This window comes from Sus scrofa, chromosome 12 (genome assembly GCF_000003025.6).
Source record: "Sus scrofa isolate TJ Tabasco breed Duroc chromosome 12, Sscrofa11.1, whole genome shotgun sequence".
NCBI classification, from domain to species: Eukaryota; Metazoa; Chordata; class Mammalia; order Artiodactyla; family Suidae; genus Sus; species Sus scrofa.
Window position 1 is genome coordinate 12809300 of NC_010454.4, and position 7184 is coordinate 12816483.

General features: G+C 48.0%; 1 protein-coding gene across 9 annotated transcripts in view; it reads right to left on the minus strand.

The window, feature by feature from the left end:
* The window catches only part of CEP112 (centrosomal protein 112), a 475548-nt gene extending 469017 nt beyond the window's left edge, over positions 1-6531 (minus strand). For 2 of the 9 annotated variants that reach the window (XM_021066729.1, XM_021066726.1), the window contains exons 1-2: positions 6418-6513; positions 6067-6202 (exon numbers count right to left, since the gene is read on the minus strand). The gene's annotated coding sequence lies outside the window, so the exon portion shown is untranslated. Of the gene's footprint in view, positions 1-6066; positions 6203-6404 lie in introns of all 9 variants that reach the window. The other 7 variants (XR_002337057.1, XM_021066731.1, XM_021066730.1 and 4 more) reach the window with 5 other exon arrangements.

Here is a 7184-nt window from a genome sequence, read left to right on the forward strand (position 1 = left end):
TTCCACATGTTCCTCTAAGTTTTGAAATGTCCTGATAGGGATGTGTCATTTATTCCGTTGACAAGGTGTTTAGAAAAAAGGCTCTGTTGTGCCTCATCAGCTGCCTGGCTTCCCAGACCACCGCCCCTCTACTGAATGGGCTTCTAGTAGTGACCTCAGTTTCCTCCTTGCTCTTATCAACAGCCTCTGCATAGAAAGTTGTCTCCCCAGGCTCTGTAGGAAAACCCTAGCTTTCACCGGCCAGCTTGACTTTCCTCACAGTCCTCAGAGGGGACAAGGCTTCCCATGCCCTCTCTCAGGTACCAGCAGGCCCTTCCTGGAGTCCTTCCCCACCCCAACCTTGCCCAGGAAGGAAAACAGTCCCTGAGAGCCATGCTGCCACTTTCCAACCACGGCGCCCCCAATCTCAACCCCCAACCCCCTCATCTGACGGTACTACTACTTCCATTCTCACTGCTGCCACCTGCCAGCCCATCAGCCTCTTGACCCCTAAAACTCTCCCCTCTCCATCTTCTCTCCCCACTCAGCAAGTCAGCGATCACCCTCCTTCGCTCCTTAACCACGGGTTTGCGGGAAGAACGTGGCACTGCCTTGCAGTCGGAAAGCTTCAGTCGAGGGTGAATCCTCCGGGGTCTTTTACCATTTCCTGCTCCTCATAGCAGCACTGAAGCTTTCACCAGACCTCTTAAGCCCCTCATGCCCTTCCAGCCTCTTCTCACTTCCCACTCCAGCAACCTGACCTCCTGCTTCAGAGAGAAAAGGACGGTCAGGAGGTACCAGGCGGACAATGCTCCTCCCCCCAGCTCTCCACTCGCCTCTTAGAGAACATCCTTACCTGCGCTGCTGCTTGATCGCTCTTCCTGCCAATGCACCTCCGGCCTACCAACTACCGGCTCGCTCGTTCACACCTGCCATGCCCACGACTCCTTCCCTCCACTGTTCCCAGCTGCCAAAGCCCCTTGAACCGGGAGAACAACAAACACTCAGAAATATCTCAAAATCTGCCGGCATCTCGATGCTCACTGCCGCTCTCACAGAAAGCACTTACACACCACTGCCTCGGCCGGCCTTTCTGCTGACCGTTTCCCCTGCCCGAGCTCCACTGGCCCTTCGAGTTCCTAAGTACAAAGCTAATACATAACCAAGCGGGACCCTGTGGGGCCTTCCCAGCATGGACACCCATCCATGGACTCCACCTGCCTTTTGTCTGTAGAACAACTTTCATCAAGGAATAAATTTAATCAGAGAAGTGAGAAAATACAGAAAAAAAGGAAAACATTCAAGACAGAATAATAACAGTTCAGCTGTTCAACAAAGTCAAGGACCTTTAGTTCTTCTTCGAGGACGAGAGATAATATTCTGAGCCATGTCTTTTAAGTTGTTTTGCAGACAGTGAAACCTGCACCAGGTGGAAGAAGGTACCTTTGTGCTGCACACAAGCATGCAGACCCCTGGGCGGCTGGAACCAGAAGGCTGCTGCTGATGCTGACTCCCGATGACCCCACCGCAATCCGAAGACCGTCCACGAGCTGACCACAGCCTGCTCCTTGAACACTACCCCTCCAAGGGGGGGCACCCGCCTGCTGTGGCCCCCTTTGCCTGGCAAAACGATAAAGCTACTCTTTTCTGCTTCACCCAAAACTTTGTCTCCGTGTTTCTATTTGACACTGGTGAACAGAGGCCGAGTTTCAGTAACAGTAAAGCTTATCACTCCCTGCCTAGACCGCCCACCACAGCAGAGTATGATCCAAACCCAAAGTCAGGGCTACAAGTGCCTTTGCATTCTGAGCCCATCTCTCAGCCCTGCCTACACACACACACACACACACACACACACACACACACACACACACACACACACTCTCTCACTGCACCTGACTATCCAACCCACCACTGACCATGCACCACCAATGAACTCCTCACCTTCTTCAAACACTTCCAGCCCTCACAAAAACACACCTCCTTTTCACAGGCTGTTCCCTCTGCCTGGATTCAGGTAGATGCAGCTCAAATGTCACTTCTGAGGAAAGCTTGCCCAATTTAGCCGAGACTTGTCACCCCATTCTTCGCGTGCACTGCTCCCATCTGTGTGGCAGCCTTTATCAGGCCATTATTTTCTTTTCACACATGTGTGTATTATTTATATGTCTTCTACTATCTTTGAGATGCTCCTGGAAGGCAGAGACTGTGACATACACACCTTGGTAGGCACCCAAAACACTGCATGACACACAATAAAAGCCGAGAAACTGACTGATAAATAAATGCTAACTAAAGGGATTAGTGTCCTACTTGTATATGACTAATACAAGCAGACCTCAGAGATGCTGCAGGTTCAATTCCAAACCACAGCAGTAAAGCAAATATCGCAAGAACATGAGTCACACAAATATAGTAGAAACATACCTCTTATATACACTGGGAAACCAATGTGTATAAAAGGTATGTTTAGTCTATACTGTAGTCTCTTAAGTATTCATTAGCAGTATGGCTAAAAAAATGTATATACCAACAAAAAAATGTATATACCTTTTTTTTTTTTTTTTCATCTTTTTACCTTTTCTAGGGCTGTATCTGCAGCATATGGAGGTTCCCAGGCTAGGGGTCTAATCAGAGCTGTAGCCACCAGCCTACGCCAGAGACACAGCAATGCAGGATCCGAGCTGCGTCTGCGACCCACACCACAGCTCATGGCAGCACCGGATCCTTAACCCACTGAGCGAGGCCAGGGACCGAACCCGCAACCTCATGGTTCCTAGTCAGATTCGTTAACCAGTGAGCCACGATGGGAACTCCTGTATATACCTTAATTTTAAAAAGTTTATTGCTAAAAAATACTATTCATCTTCTGAGACATCAGTGAGTCATAATCTTTCTGCTAGTGGAGAGTTTGAAATATTATGAGAATTACCAAAATCTGATACAGAGACATGAAGTGAGCAAATGTTATTGGAAAATGGCACCATTAGACTCGCTCAGTGCAAGGTTGCCGCAAACCTTCAACTTGTTAAAAAATGTAGTATATGTGAAGCATAATAAAGCAAAGTCCAGTAATACAAAGTACACCTGTATTTTTTTTTAAGTTCTATTCTGAGTACCAAATAGGTCTTCTCAAATAGAAATACTACTGACTTTAATTCTATTTACCAAAACTCCTCATTGTACCGTCTGCATTACAGTAGAAGAAACATATTTTCAAATTCAAGACTTGTTAAGAAAAAATTTCTTTAAGTGCATTTTTCGATTGATTAGCTGGCTTGGGGTTATTTGGTTGGTTGGTTTCGTTATGTGTTTTATAGTAATGTCACAGTTATTACAGCTGCATTCATACATAACTATATCAGTTACGTACTTGGTAACAGAAGGCTATAACACCACTGCTCGATGTTAGCTCATAAAGCTAAAAGGCGACAATTCAAAAGGATGAGCAGGAGTTCCCACTGTGGCCCACCGGATAAGAACCTGACATAGTCTCCCTGAGGATGTGGGTTCTATCCCTGGCCTCTCTCAGTGGGTTAAGGATCTGGCTCAGATGCAGCTCAGAACCAGTGTTGCTGCTGTGGTGTAGGCCTGCAGTTGCAGCTCTAATTCAACCTCTATCCTGAGAACTTCGATATGCTATAAGTGTGGCCATAAAAAGAAAAGGAGGGGGGTGAACAAACAAATGGATACTCACAAACCCAGAATTTTAAGCACAGCTCTGGTCTAGAAGTGTACTCTCAGGCTTAAATAGTTCATCTTCCCCATGTCCTCAAACATACGCCTGAGGGCACCCATTAACTAGGTACCCATAACATAAAACAAAAATATTCCTAATAATCACTAATGCTCAATAAATCCCTTGACACAGGCAGGAAATGTTAGTATTTAGTGTTAGAGGAAACTAAAACTCAACAGTAAAAAGACTCATCCAAAGACATGAAATTAAGCACAAAGCTCAGATTAGAGTTCTGAAATCCTTAGCTCTCAGATCCATTGTCTCTCACCTCCTGGCCATTTAAATATAAATCAGCAATATCGCCAACTAATAAAGAAGTATTCTGAAAAGTAGAAATGCAATTGGAATTGCTATAATGACATGCAATACTGGAGTACACATTTTTTTTAAAAAAGCGCAATGAAGAATCAATGTGATACTTGGCAAAAGCTAAAAATCAGCTTTTCCTCAGACTTCCCATAGTGGCTTAGCGGTAACAAACCCAACTAGTACCCATGAGGATGTGGGTTTGATCTCTGGACTTGCTCAGTGGGTGAAGGATCCTGCATTGAAGTGAGCTGTGGTGTAGGTCACGGACGCAGCTCGGATCTCACAGCATTGCTGTGGCTGTGGGATAGGCCAGTGGCTGTGGCATAGGCCAACAGCTGTAGCTCCGATTCCACCCCTAGCCTGGGAACTTCCATGTGCTGTAGGTGCGGCCCTAAAAAGTTAAAAAAAAAAAAAAGAAGAAGAAGAAATAAAAAATAAAAAATAAAATCAGCTTGGAGTTCCCTTCGTGGCGCAGTGGCTAACGAATCTGACTAGGAACCATGAGGTGGTGGGTTCGATCCCTGGCCTCGCTCAGTGGGTTAAAGATCCGGAGTTGCCGTGGGCTGTGGTGTAGGTCGAAGAGGCGGCTCAGATCCTACATTGCTGTGGTTGTGGTGTGGGCCAGCGGCTGCAGCTCCGATTAGACCCCTAGCCTGGGAACCTCCACATGCCACGGGAGTGGCCCTAGAAAAGGCAAAATAAATAAATAAATTAATTAATTAATTAATTAAAATCAGCTTTTCCTTATCCCTTATTTATTCTCCAACAAGATGAAAAAAATGCAAATTGAAAAAAACTAAGTTACCGTTTCAAACCTTCAAAGAATCCTTGTCACACAAATTCCATCTTATAAATAAGTCATATCTACTTAGTTCCAGCTAGTCAAAGAGTTTTACTCTTTATTAGAACTGCAGATTTAAATTATTAGGATTTTAAAAGTAAGTAAAGCTATATCTTTGACGCAGGTTTGCGCCTATCAGTCTCATAAACTACTGCAAAAGCAAAAAAAGAGGTAAATTCAGTGGCTCTTGCTTGTAGATAAAACATTTGGATCATGTCTTTTATTTAACCCATCAGCATTGTGTTTTCTTAAAACCTGTGTTTATGAGGACAGCTACAAAATGGGCTAAGACCTTCTCAAGGTGCTTAACTGTCACAGGAGTCAGCAAAACATAAGCAAGCCACAAATATTAAAAGGTCCTGGGGGAAAAAAGCAGCCACAGAGCTAAACAAGGAAAACACCTCAGGTGGCTCATCATGCCCCTTGCCAAACAAAAGAAACTTAATCCTCGAAGTTGTGTAATATCAATTTTGTTCAATCAAACTGTATTTTATACACATGTCGGGTCATTTAAGAAAACCTGAAATCCGTCCTTCAGTAACCTAAAACGGTCTACAGGTGCATGTTTTATCTGGCTTACACCACGAGATGTTTGGGCAGTTACCAGAGCACTGATTGAGCCTTGGCACGTTAAGTGCTTTAGAAACATATCCCAGCCATCACCCTTGGAGACAGGCACTATTTCAGGACCATTTCACAGGGGAGGAAGCTGAGGCCTGCTGGGGTTAAGGAACTGACCCAGGGTCCGGCAGGAAGTGGCAGCTGGGCCTGGACAATGCACAGACGACAGTGCGCTCCACTCCACTGCAGCCTGACCACTATGAAGAGACTCGTGTCATTTCATGGGCCTTTTCTTATTTGTATGCATCTTTAAACACGAAGGACAAATGCTAAAAACAGCTGCACGATGATCAGCAACAAGCTGTTCATACGTACTTAACGTGTCCTGGTGAACACTTAAGCTCAGACCCACAGTCGCTCCCAGCACGCCCTGATGCTGGGACAGGGCCTTCCTACAAAGGACGGGGGACACGGGTTCTGCTCTCAATCCAGAGCCGGCGATCCAGTTCAGGGGTGGAGGTGACAACTCAAGCGGTGCGGTGCCCAGAAGTAACTTCTCCTCCCGAGTGGGCAAAACACGCACCGGGCGCGGGGCGGACGGCCTGCGAGGCCCGCGGGGCCGAGGCCGCTTCCCTACCTTGTCGGGTACACAGACTTCTCACACGCGCCAGACCCCTGGGTCAGATTTCTGGACCCCGTCATGCTGACCACCTCCATCCGCTTATCCAACTTTATCAGAACTCGCCCCATCCGGGCCCGGACCGGATTTCACCCTGCAAGTGAAACCGCAGCGGTCCGCGCGGAGACCCCCATGCGGGGCGCGCGCCCCACAGGCCCGAAGAACCCGCCCGGGGCCTGCGGGGCGACGCCCCTCCCTGAACGAGCCCGCACGGGCGCGGCGATCCCCCCCGCGCAAAATTGCACTGGAGAACCTGGGTGTGGGGACCGGCGAGGCAAATACGGATAAACAAGAACCTGGCGCCCCTACATGCAAGCTTTCCGATGGGCCGCCGCCGCCGCCGTCGCCGCCGCTACGAAACGGTTTCAAATCCTTGCGGGCCGCGGCGGTCGCCACCGCCCAGCAGGCCGGAGGCGGGGACTTCCCCACAAGCATTCCCCCGCCCCCCTCCCCCACTCCTCCAGCCGCGGGGGGGGGGCGGTTGCCAAGGCGACGCTCCGGGAACGCCTGCGCTCGTTTCCCCTCCCTCTGGAGGAGGCTCGCGCTGGGCGGCGTTGCCATGGCGACGTCCAGGCCCTCCGCGCAGCCTCCAGATTCACTTCCCAGCCTGGCGGCCCCTAGGCCATCCCCGCGAGGTTCCCAGGATAATTGGACCCCGGTCTGGACACTGCTACTCTCCAGCATCCCGTTCGGAGAGTAGCGTATGAACACTTTAGGGGCTGTAGAGAAAGATCAGGTAGAGAGTAAAGAAAATGGGATTGCAGAAGGGTATTCATAGAGAGGTGTATCCTTTATTTAGACAGACAACACTGAATGAGTCTAAAGAAGCAAGAACTTAACTGCCAGGTATCTCACAACCCAGAAGTGAGTGCCCTTGAACTAAACAAGAAAATGAACATTAGTTTTTTTGTTTGTTTGTTTGTTTTGCATTGAGCACCATCCAAGATCTGAAACTTACCCCAAATTCTGAAGATGCTGAAATAAAATGAAAAGTCTTTGTGTTTACCAGTTCGGTGTAGAATAACAAGATTGAGTGGAAAATGTATTTTTGCTGCTCCCAGGAAATCTCATTCACC